Here is a 13,806-nt window from a genome sequence, read left to right on the forward strand (position 1 = left end):
ATCGAGGGCATGCCTTCACCCCAAGGAGGTGAGCACTGTTTAACTGATGCCAATAAGTCCTTGTTAGTATAGTGGTTAGTATCCCCGCCTGTCAAGCGGGAGACCGGTGTTCAATTCCCCGACGGGGAGGCGATTCCTTTTATTCACACAATTAAATAAAATGATGTACTTTCTAACATTGTAAAATATATCTGTCATTATCCTTGCCTATTCCGATTGAGAAAAAAGGTTGAATTCACTGATGGCCAAAATGCTTACTGATGTGTTAACCGAAATACAGAATATGCTCGGAATATTTCAATATGCACAGGCGTACCATCAAAAACACTTTACATCTGCATTCTCTTGGAAAATGAGATGAAGCAGTGGTGAATCCTAGGCTGCTGTTCCACTCGATTGGCACGATTTACAAGTAGAATGACTGCTTTTGGTTAGTAGTGACCCCTGGTGGCTAATAGTTATAAGCTGCAAATGGTAAAGTGAGGTGATTATATATAAATATATATTTATATATATATATATATATATATATAAATATATATATTGATAGATAGAAAGATAGCTAGATAGACAGATCGATAGATAGATATTTATTTCAATTGAAATAATTTCTTGATAAAACTGATTGTTTTTGGCTAGGAATTTCTGTATTGTAATAATTTAGGAAAAGAAATTACTTGTCCTAACCAAAAGCAGCAAATCTGCCTATTACAATACTGTGAATTGATCGAGGGCATGCCTTAACCCCAAGGAGGTGAGCACTGTTTAACGGATGCCAATAAGTCCTCGTTAGTATAGTGGTCAGTATCCCCGCCTGTCAAGCGGGAGACCGGTGTTCAATTCCCCGACGGGGAGGCGATTCCTTTTATTCACACAATTAAATAAAATGATGTACTTTCTAACATTGTAAAATATATCTGTCATTATTCTTGCCTATTCCAATTGAGAAAAAAGGTTGAATTCACTGATGGCCAAAATGCTTACTGATGTGTTAACTGAAATTCAGAATATGCTCTGAATATTTCAATATGCACAGGCGTACCATCAAAAACACTTTACATCTGCATTCTCTTGGAAAATGAGATGAAGCAGTGGTGAATCATAGGCTGCTGTTCCACTCGATTGTCACAATTTACAAGTAGAATGACTGCTTTTGGTTAGTAGTGACCCCTGGTGGCTAATAGTTATAAGCTGCAAATGGTAAAGTGAGCTGATTATATATATATATATATATAAATATATATATTGATAGATACAAAGATAGCTAGATAGACAGATCGATAGATAGATATTTATTTCAATGAAATAATTTCTTGATAAAACTGATTGTTTTTTGGCTAGGAATTTCTGTATTGTAATAATTTAGGAAAAGAAATTACTTGTCCTAACCAAAAGCAGCAAATCTGCCTATTACAATACTGTGAATTGATCGAGGGCATGCCTTAACCCCAAGGAGGTGAGCACTGTTTAACTGATGCCAATAAGTCCTCGTTAGTATAGTGGTTAGTATCCCCGCCTGTCAAGCGGCAGACCGGTGTTCAATTCCCTGACGGGGAGGCGATTCCTTTTATTCACACAATTAAATAAAATGATGTACTTTCTAACATTGTAAAATATATCTGTCATTATCCTTGCCTATTCCAATTGAGAAAAAAGGTTGAATTCACTGATGGCCAAAATGCTTACTGATGTGTTAACTGAAATTCAGAATATGCTCTGAATATTTCAATATGCACAGGCGTACCATCAAAAACACTTTACATCTGCATTCTCTTGGAAAATGAGATGAAGCAGTGGTGAATCATAGGCTGCTGTTCCACTCGATTGGCACGATTTACAAGTAGAATGACTGCTTTTGGTTAGTAGTGACCCCTGGTGGCTAATAGTTATAAGCTGCAAATGGTAAAGTGAGGTGATTATATATAAATATATATTTATATATATATATATATATAAATATATATATTGATAGATAGAAAGATAGCTAGATAGACAGATCGATAGATAGATATTTATTTCAATTGAAATAATTTCTTGATAAAACTGATTGTTTTTGGCTAGGAATTTCTGTATTGTAATAATTTAGGAAAAGAAATTACTTGTCCTAACCAAAAGCAGCAAATCTGCCTATTACAATACTGTGAATTGATCGAGGGCATGCCTTAACCCCAAGGAGGTGAGCACTGTTTAACGGATGCCAATAAGTCCTCGTTAGTATAGTGGTTAGTATCCCTGCCTGTCAAGCGGGAGACCGGTGTTCAATTCCCCGACGGGGAGGCGATTCCTTTTATTCACACAATTAAATAAAATGATGTACTTTCTAACATTGTAAAATATATCTGTCATTATCCTTGCCTATTCCAATTGAGAAAAAAGGTTGAATTCACTGATGGCCAAAATGCTTACTGATGTGTTAACTGAAATTCAGAATATGCTCTGAATATTTCAATATGCACAGGCGTACCATCAAAAACACTTTACATCTGCATTCTCTTGGAAAATGAGATGAAGCAGTGGTGAATCATAGGCTGCTGTTCCACTCGATTGGCACGATTTACAAGTAGAATGACTGCTTTTGGTTAGTAGTGACCCCTGGTGGCTAATAGTTATAAGCTGCAAATGGTAAAGTGAGGTGATTATATATAAATATATATTTATATATATATATATATATATATATAAATATATATATTGATAGATAGAAAGATAGCTAGATAGACAGATCGATAGATAGATATTTATTTCAATTAAATAATTTCTTGATAAAACTGATTGTTTTTGGCTAGGAATTTCTGTATTGTAATAATTTAGGAAAAGAAATTACTTGTCCTAACCAAAAGCAGCAAATCTGCCTATTACAATACTGTGAATTGATCGAGGGCATGCCTTCACCCCAAGGAGGTGAGCACTGTTTAACTGATGCCAATAAGTCCTCGTTAGTATAGTGGTTAGTATCCCCGCCTGTCAAGCGGGAGACCGGTGTTCAATTCCCCGACGGGGAGGCGATTCCTTTTATTCACACAATTAAATAAAATGATGTACTTTCTAACATTGTAAAATATATCTGTCATTATCCTTGCCTATTCCGATTGAGAAAAAAGGTTGAATTCACTGATGGCCAAAATGCTTACTGATGTGTTAACTGAAATACAGAATATGCTCGGAATATTTCAATATGCACAGGCGTACCATCAAAAACACTTTACATCTGCATTCTCTTGGAAAATGAGATGAAGCAGTGGTGAATCCTAGGCTGCTGTTCCACTCGATTGGCACGATTTACAAGTAGAATGACTGCTTTTGGTTAGTAGTGACCCCTGGTGGCTAATAGTTATAAGCTGCAAATGGTAAAGTGAGGTGATTATATATAAATATATATTTATATATATATATATATATATATAAATATATATATTGATAGATAGAAAGATAGCTAGATAGACAGATCGATAGATAGATATTTATTTCAATTGAAATAATTTCTTGATAAAACTGATTGTTTTTGGCTAGGAATTTCTGTATTGTAATAATTTAGGAAAAGAAATTACTTGTCCTAACCAAAAGCAGCTAATCTGCCTATTACAATACTGTGAATTGATCGAGGGCATGCCTTAACCCCAAGTAGGTGAGCACTGTTTAACTGATGCCAATAAGTCCTCGTTAGTATAGTGGGCAGTATCCCCGCCTGTCACGCGGGAGACCGGGGTTCAATTCCCCGACGGGGAGGCAATTCCTTTTATTCACACAATTAAATAAAATGATGTGCTTTCTAACATTGTAAAATATATCTGTCATTATCCTTGCCTATTCCGATTGAGAAAAAAGGTTGAATTCACTGATGGCTAAAATGCTTACTGATGTGTTAACTGAAATTCAGAATATGCTCTGAATATTTCAATATGCACAGGCGTACCATCAAAAACACTTTACATCTGCATTCTCTTGGAAAATGAAATGTAGCAGTGGTGAATCCTAGGCTGCTGTTCCACTCGATTGGCATGATTTACAAGTAGAATGACTGCTTTTGGTTAGTAGTGACCCCTGGTGGCTAATAGTTATAAGCTGCAAATGGTAAAGTGAGCTGATTATATATATATATATATATAAATATATATATTGATAGATACAAAGATAGCTAGATAGACAGATCGATAGATAGATATTTATTTCAATGAAATAATTTCTTGATAAAACTGATTGTTTTTTGGCTAGGAATTTCTGTATTGTAATAATTTAGGAAAAGAAATTACTTGTCCTAACCAAAAGCAGCAAATCTGCCTATTACAATACTGTGAATTGATCGAGGGCATGCCTTAACCCCAAGGAGGTGAGCACTGTTTAACTGATGCCAATAAGTCCTCGTTAGTATAGTGGTTAGTATCCCCGCCTGTCAAGCGGCAGACCGGTGTTCAATTCCCCGACGGGGAGGCGATTCCTTTTATTCACACAGTTAAATAAAATGATGTACTTTCTAACATTGTAAAATATATCTGTCATTATCCTTGCCTATTCCAATTGAGAAAAAAGGTTGAATTCACTGATGGCCAAAATGCTTACTGATGTGTTAACTGAAATTCAGAATATGCTCTGAATATTTCAATATGCACAGGCGTACCATCAAAAACACTTTACATCTGCATTCTCTTGGAAAATGAGATGAAGCAGTGGTGAATCATAGGCTGCTGTTCCACTCGATTGGCACGATTTACAAGTAGAATGACTGCTTTTGGTTAGTAGTGACCCCTGGTGGCTAATAGTTATAAGCTGCAAATGGTAAAGTGAGGTGATTATATATAAATATATATTTATATATATATATATATATATATAAATATATATATTGATAGATAGAAAGATAGCTAGATAGACAGATCGATAGATAGATATTTATTTCAATTGAAATAATTTCTTGATAAAACTGATTGTTTTTGGCTAGGAATTTCTGTATTGTAATAATTTAGGAAAAGAAATTACTTGTCCTAACCAAAAGCAGCAAATCTGCCTATTACAATACTGTGAATTGATCGAGGGCATGCCTTAACCCCAAGGAGGTGAGCACTGTTTAACGGATGCCAATAAGTCCTCGTTAGTATAGTGGTTAGTATCCCCGCCTGTCAAGCGGGAGACCGGTGTTCAATTCCCCGACGGGGAGGCGATTCCTTTTATTCACACAATTAAATAAAATGATGTACTTTCTAACATTGTAAAATATATCTGTCATTATCCTTGCCTATTCCAATTGAGAAAAAAGGTTGAATTCACTGATGGCCAAAATGCTTACTGATGTGTTAACTGAAATACAGAATATGCTCGGAATATTTCAATATGCACAGGCGTACCATCAAAAACACTTTACATCTGCATTCTCTTGGAAAATGAGATGAAGCAGTGGTGAATCCTAGGCTGCTGTTCCACTCGATTGGCACGATTTACAAGTAGAATGACTGCTTTTGGTTAGTAGTGACCCCTGGTGGCTAATAGTTATAAGCTGCAAATGGTAAAGTGAGGTGATTATATATAAATATATATTTATATATATATATATATATATATATATATATAAATATATATATTGATAGATAGAAAGATAGCTAGATAGACAGATCGATAGATAGATATTTATTTCAATTAAATAATTTCTTGATAAAACTGATTGTTTTTGGCTAGGAATTTCTGTATTGTAATAATTTAGGAAAAGAAATTACTTGTCCTAACCAAAAGCAGCAAATCTGCCTATTACAATACTGTGAATTGATCGAGGGCATGCCTTCACCCCAAGGAGGTGAGCACTGTTTAACTGATGCCAATAAGTCCTTGTTAGTATAGTGGTTAGTATCCCCGCCTGTCAAGCGGGAGACCGGTGTTCAATTCCCCGACGGGGAGGCGATTCCTTTTATTCACACAATTAAATAAAATGATGTACTTTCTAACATTGTAAAATATATCTGTCATTATCCTTGCCTATTCCGATTGAGAAAAAAGGTTGAATTCACTGATGGCCAAAATGCTTACTGATGTGTTAACTGAAATACAGAATATGCTCGGAATATTTCAATATGCACAGGCGTACCATCAAAAACACTTTACATCTGCATTCTCTTGGAAAATGAGATGAAGCAGTGGTGAATCCTAGGCTGCTGTTCCACTCGATTGGCACGATTTACAAGTAGAATGACTGCTTTTGGTTAGTAGTGACCCCTGGTGGCTAATAGTTATAAGCTGCAAATGGTAAAGTGAGGTGATTATATATAAATATATATTTATATATATATATAAATATATATATTGATAGATAGAAAGATAGCTAGATAGACAGATCGATAGATAGATATTTATTTCAATTGAAATAATTTCTTGATAAAACTGATTGTTTTTGGCTAGGAATTTCTGTATTGTAATAATTTAGGAAAAGAAATTACTTGTCCTAACCAAAAGCAGCAAATCTGCCTATTACAATACTGTGAATTGATCGAGGGCATGCCTTAACCCCAAGGAGGTGAGCACTGTTTAACGGATGCCAATAAGTCCTCGTTAGTATAGTGGTTAGTATCCCCGCCTGTCAAGCGGGAGACCGGTGTTCAATTCCCCGACGGGGAGGCGATTCCTTTTATTCACACAATTAAATAAAATGATGTACTTTCTAACATTGTAAAATATATCTGTCATTATCCTTGCCTATTCCAATTGAGAAAAAAGGTTGAATTCACTGATGGCCAAAATGCTTACTGATGTGTTAACTGAAATACAGAATATGCTCGGAATATTTCAATATGCACAGGCGTACCATCAAAAACACTTTACATCTGCATTCTCTTGGAAAATGAGATGAAGCAGTGGTGAATCCTAGGCTGCTGTTCCACTCGATTGGCACGATTTACAAGTAGAATGACTGCTTTTGGTTAGTAGTGACCCCTGGTGGCTAATAGTTATAAGCTGCAAATGGTAAAGTGAGGTGATTATATATAAATATATATTTATATATATATATATATATATATATATATATAAATATATATATTGATAGATAGAAAGATAGCTAGATAGACAGATCGATAGATAGATATTTATTTCAATTAAATAATTTCTTGATAAAACTGATTGTTTTTGGCTAGGAATTTCTGTATTGTAATAATTTAGGAAAAGAAATTACTTGTCCTAACCAAAAGCAGCAAATCTGCCTATTACAATACTGTGAATTGATCGAGGGCATGCCTTCACCCCAAGGAGGTGAGCACTGTTTAACTGATGCCAATAAGTCCTTGTTAGTATAGTGGTTAGTATCCCCGCCTGTCAAGCGGGAGACCGGTGTTCAATTCCCCGACGGGGAGGCGATTCCTTTTATTCACACAATTAAATAAAATGATGTACTTTCTAACATTGTAAAATATATCTGTCATTATCCTTGCCTATTCCGATTGAGAAAAAAGGTTGAATTCACTGATGGCCAAAATGCTTACTGATGTGTTAACTGAAATACAGAATATGCTCGGAATATTTCAATATGCACAGGCGTACCATCAAAAACACTTTACATCTGCATTCTCTTGGAAAATGAGATGAAGCAGTGGTGAATCCTAGGCTGCTGTTCCACTCGATTGGCACGATTTACAAGTAGAATGACTGCTTTTGGTTAGTAGTGACCCCTGGTGGCTAATAGTTATAAGCTGCAAATGGTAAAGTGAGGTGATTATATATAAATATATATTTATATATATATATAAATATATATATTGATAGATAGAAAGATAGCTAGATAGACAGATCGATAGATAGATATTTATTTCAATTGAAATAATTTCTTGATAAAACTGATTGTTTTTGGCTAGGAATTTCTGTATTGTAATAATTTAGGAAAAGAAATTACTTGTCCTAACCAAAAGCAGCTAATCTGCCTATTACAATACTGTGAATTGATCGAGGGCATGCCTTAACCCCAAGGAGGTGAGCACTGTTTAACTGATGCCAATAAGTCCTCGTTAGTATAGTGGGCAGTATCCCCGCCTGTCATGCGGGAGACCGGGGTTCAATTCCCCGACGGGGAGGCAATTCCTTTTATTCACACAATTAAATAAAATGATGTGCTTTCTAACATTGTAAAATATATCTGTCATTATCCTTGCCTATTCCGATTGAGAAAAAAGGTTGAATTCACTGATGGCTAAAATGCTTACTGATGTGTTAACTGAAATTCAGAATATGCTCTGAATATTTCAATATGCACAGGCGTACCATCAAAAACACTTTACATCTGCATTCTCTTGGAAAATGAAATGTAGCAGTGGTGAATCCTAGGCTGCTGTTCCACTCGATTGGCATGATTTACAAGTAGAATGACTGCTTTTGGTTAGTAGTGACCCCTGGTGGCTAATAGTTATAAGCTGCAAATGGTAAAGTGAGCTGATTATATATATATATATATATAAATATATATATTGATAGATACAAAGATAGCTAGATAGACAGATCGATAGATAGATATTTATTTCAATGAAATAATTTCTTGATAAAACTGATTGTTTTTTGGCTAGGAATTTCTGTATTGTAATAATTTAGGAAAAGAAATTACTTGTCCTAACCAAAAGCAGCAAATCTGCCTATTACAATACTGTGAATTGATCGAGGGCATGCCTTAACCCCAAGGAGGTGAGCACTGTTTAACTGATGCCAATAAGTCCTCGTTAGTATAGTGGTTAGTATCCCCGCCTGTCAAGCGGCAGACCGGTGTTCAATTCCCCGACGGGGAGGCGATTCCTTTTATTCACACAATTAAATAAAATGATGTACTTTCTAACATTGTAAAATATATCTGTCATTATCCTTGCCTATTCCAATTGAGAAAAAAGGTTGAATTCACTGATGGCCAAAATGCTTACTGATGTGTTAACTGAAATTCAGAATATGCTCTGAATATTTCAATATGCACAGGCGTACCATCAAAAACACTTTACATCTGCATTCTCTTGGAAAATGAGATGAAGCAGTGGTGAATCATAGGATGCTGTTCCACTCGATTGGCACGATTTACAAGTAGAATGACTGCTTTTGGTTAGTAGTGACCCCTGGTGGCTAATAGTTATAAGCTGCAAATGGTAAAGTGAGGTGATTATATATAAATATATATTTATATATATATATATATATATATAAACATATATATTGATAGATAGAAAGATAGCTAGATAGACAGATCGATAGATAGATATTTATTTCAATGAAATAATTTCTTGATAAAACTGATTGTTTTTGGCTAGGAATTTCTGTATTGTAATAATTTAGGAAAAGAAATTACTTGTCCTAACCAAAAGCAGCAAATCTTCCTATTACAATACTGTGAATTGATCGTGGGCATGCATTCACCCCAAGGAGGTGAGCACTGTTTAACTGATGCCAATAAGTCCTCGTTAGTATAGTGGTTAGTATCCCTGCATGTCAAGCGGGAGACCGGTGTTCAATTCCCCGACGGGGAGGTGATTCCTTTTATTCACACAATTAAATGAAATGATGTACTTTCTAACATTGTAAAATATATCTGTCATTATCCTTGCCTATTCCGATTGAGAAAAAAGGTTGAATTCACTGATGGCCAAAATGCTTACTGATGTGTTAACTGAAATAAAGAATATGCTCGGAATATTTCAATATGCACAGGCGTACCATCAAAAACACTTTACATCTGCATTCTCTTGGAAAATGAGATGAAGCAGTGGTGAATCCTAGGCTGCTGTTCCACTCGATTGGCACGATTTACAAGTAGAATGACTGCTTTTGGTTAGTAGTGACCCCTGGTGGCTAATAGTTATAAGCTGCAAATGGTAAAGTGAGGTGATTATATATAAATATATATTTATATATATATATATATATAAATATATATATTGATAGATAGAAAGATAGCTAGATAGACAAATCGATAGATAGATATTTATTTCAATTGAAATAATTTCTTGATAAAACTGATTGTTTTTGGCTAGGAATTTCTGTATTGTAATAATTTAGGAAAAGAAATTACTTGTCCTAACCAAAAGCAGCAAATCTGCCTATTACAATACTGTGAATTGATCGAGGGCATGCCTTAACCCCAAGGAGGTGAGCACTGTTTAACTGATGCCAATAAGTCCTCGTTAGTATAGTGGTTAGTATCCCCGCCTGTCAAGCGGGAGACCGGTGTTCAATTCCCCGACGGGGAGGCGATTCCTTTTATTCACACAATTAAATAAAATGATGTACTTTCTAACATTGTAAAATATATCTGTCATTATCCTTGCCTATTCCAATTGAGAAAAAAGGTTGAATTCACTGATGGCCAAAATGCTTACTGATGTGTTAACTGAAATTCAGAATATGCTCTGAATATTTCAATATGCACAGGCGTACCATCAAAAACACTTTACATCTGCATTCTCTTGGAAAATGAGATGAAGCAGTGGTGAATCATAGGCTGCTGTTCCACTCGATTGGCACGATTTACAAGTAGAATGACTGCTTTTGGTTAGTAGTGACCCCTGGTGGCTAATAGTTATAAGCTGCAAATGGTAAAGTGAGGTGATTATATATAAATATATATTTATATATATATATATATATATATATATAAATATATATATTGATAGATAGAAAGATAGCTAGATAGATAGATCGATAGATAGATATTTATTTCAATGAAATAATTTCTTGATAAAACTGATTGTTTTTGGCTAGGAATTTCTGTATTGTAATAATTTAGGAAAAGAAATTACTTGTCCTAACCAAAAGCAGCAAATCTGCCTATTACAATACTGTGAATTGATCGAGGGCATGCCTTCACCCCAAGGAGGTGAGCACTGTTTAACTGATGTCAATAAGTCCTCGTTAGTATAGTGGTTAGTATCCCCGCCTGTCAAGCGGGAGACCGGTGTTCAATTCCCCGACGGGGAGGCGATTCCTTTTATTCACACAATTAAATAAAATGATGTACTTTCTAACATTGTAAAATATATCTGTCATTATCCTTGCCTATTCCGATTGAGAAAAATGGTTGAATTCACTGATGGCCAAAATGCTTACTGATGTGTTAACTGAAATACAGAATATGCTCGGAATATTTCAATATGCACAGGCGTACCATCAAAAACACTTTACATCTGCATTCTCTTGGAAAATGAGATGAAGCAGTGGTGAATCATAGGCTGCTGTTCCACTCGATTGGCACGATTTACAAGTAGAATGACTGCTTTTGGTTAGTAGTGACCCCTGGTGGCTAATAGTTATAAGCTGCAAATGGTAAAGTGAGGTGATTATATATAAATATATATTTATATATATATATATATATATATATATAAATATATATATTGATAGATAGAAAGATAGCTAGATAGATAGATCGATAGATAGATATTTATTTCAATGAAATAATTTCTTGATAAAACTGATTGTTTTTGGCTAGGAATTTCTGTATTGTAATAATTTAGGAAAAGAAATTACTTGTCCTAACCAAAAGCAGCAAATCTGCCTATTACAATACTGTGAATTGATCGAGGGCATGCCTTCACCCCAAGGAGGTGAGCACTGTTTAACTGATGCCAATAAGTCCTCGTTAGTATAGTGGTTAGTATCCCTGCATGTCAAGCGGGAGACCGGTGTTCAATTCCCCGACGGGGAGGTGATTCCTTTTATTCACACAATTAAATGAAATGATGTACTTTCTAACATTGTAAAATATATCTGTCATTATCCTTGCCTATTCCGATTGAGAAAAAAGGTTGAATTCACTGATGGCCAAAATGCTTACTGATGTGTTAACTGAAATAAAGAATATGCTCGGAATATTTCAATATGCACAGGCGTACCATCAAAAACACTTTACATCTGCATTCTCTTGGAAAATGAGATGAAGCAGTGGTGAATCCTAGGCTGCTGTTCCACTCGATTGGCACGATTTACAAGTAGAATGACTGCTTTTGGTTAGTAGTGACCCCTGGTGGCTAATAGTTATAAGCTGCAAATGGTAAAGTGAGGTGATTATATATAAATATATATTTATATATATATATATATAAATATATATATTGATAGATAGAAAGATAGCTAGATAGACAAATCGATAGATAGATATTTATTTCAATTGAAATAATTTCTTGATAAAACTGATTGTTTTTGGCTAGGAATTTCTGTATTGTAATAATTTAGGAAAAGAAATTACTTGTCCTAACCAAAAGCAGCAAATCTGCCTATTACAATACTGTGAATTGATCGAGGGCATGCCTTAACCCCAAGGAGGTGAGCACTGTTTAACTGATGCCAATAAGTCCTCGTTAGTATAGTGGTTAGTATCCCCGCCTGTCAAGCGGGAGACCGGTGTTCAATTCCCCGACGGGGAGGCGATTCCTTTTATTCACACAATTAAATAAAATGATGTACTTTCTAACATTGTAAAATATATCTGTCATTATCCTTGCCTATTCCAATTGAGAAAAAAGGTTGAATTCACTGATGGCCAAAATGCTTACTGATGTGTTAACTGAAATTCAGAATATGCTCTGAATATTTCAATATGCACAGGCGTACCATCAAAAACACTTTACATCTGCATTCTCTTGGAAAATGAGATGAAGCAGTGGTGAATCATAGGCTGCTGTTCCACTCGATTGGCACGATTTACAAGTAGAATGACTGCTTTTGGTTAGTAGTGACCCCTGGTGGCTAATAGTTATAAGCTGCAAATGGTAAAGTGAGGTGATTATATATAAATATATATTTATATATATATATATATATATATAAATATATATATTGATAGATAGAAAGATAGCTAGATAGATAGATCGATAGATAGATATTTATTTCAATGAAATAATTTCTTGATAAAACTGATTGTTTTTGGCTAGGAATTTCTGTATTGTAATAATTTAGGAAAAGAAATTACTTGTCCTAACCAAAAGCAGCAAATCTGCCTATTACAATACTGTGAATTGATCGAGGGCATGCCTTCACCCCAAGGAGGTGAGCACTGTTTAACTGATGTCAATAAGTCCTCGTTAGTATAGTGGTTAGTATCCCCGCCTGTCAAGCGGGAGACCGGTGTTCAATTCCCCGACGGGGAGGCGATTCCTTTTATTCACACAATTAAATAAAATGATGTACTTTCTAACATTGTAAAATATATCTGTCATTATCCTTGCCTATTCCGATTGAGAAAAATGGTTGAATTCACTGATGGCCAAAATGCTTACTGATGTGTTAACTGAAATACAGAATATGCTCGGAATATTTCAATATGCACAGGCGTACCATCAAAAACACTTTACATCTGCATTCTCTTGGAAAATGAGATGAAGCAGTGGTGAATCCTAGGCTGCTGTTCCACTCGATTGGCACGATTTACAAGTAGAATGACTGCTTTTGGTTAGTAGTGACCCCTGGTGGCTAATAGTTATAAGCTGCAAATGGTAAAGTGAGGTGATTATATATAAATATATATTTATATATATATATATATATATATATAAATATATATATTGATAGATAGAAAGATAGCTAGATAGACAGATCGATAGATAGATATTTATTTCAATGAAATAATTTCTTGATAAAACTGATTGTTTTTGGCTAGGAATTTCTGTATTGTAATAATTTAGGAAAAGAAATTACTTGTCCTAACCAAAAGCAGCAAATCTGCCTATTACAATACTGTGAATTGATCGAGGGCATGCCTTCACCCCAAGGAGGTGAGCACTGTTTAACTGATGCCAATAAGTCCTCGTTAGTATAGTGGTTAGTATCCCCGCCTGTCAAGCGGGAGACCGGTGTTCAATTCCCCGACGGGGA

The 13,806-nt window shown here is 35.0% G+C and overlaps 2 non-coding genes across 2 annotated transcripts; both read left to right on the forward strand.

The window, feature by feature from the left end:
* Positions 1–3,654: 3,654 nt before the first annotated feature.
* On the forward strand, positions 3,655–3,726 carry TRNAD-GUC (transfer RNA aspartic acid (anticodon GUC)). The gene has a single exon. It is a non-coding gene; the product is annotated as a tRNA-Asp (tRNA).
* A 4,244-nt stretch (positions 3,727–7,970) lies between these two features.
* Positions 7,971–8,042, forward strand: TRNAD-GUC (transfer RNA aspartic acid (anticodon GUC)). Its single transcript has one exon. It is a non-coding gene; the product is annotated as a tRNA-Asp (tRNA).
* Positions 8,043–13,806: the final 5,764 nt, after the last annotated feature.

The sequence above is a fragment of the Lissotriton helveticus genome, chromosome 1_2 (genome assembly GCF_964261635.1).
Source record: "Lissotriton helveticus chromosome 1_2, aLisHel1.1, whole genome shotgun sequence".
Classification (NCBI taxonomy): domain Eukaryota; kingdom Metazoa; phylum Chordata; class Amphibia; order Caudata; family Salamandridae; genus Lissotriton; species Lissotriton helveticus.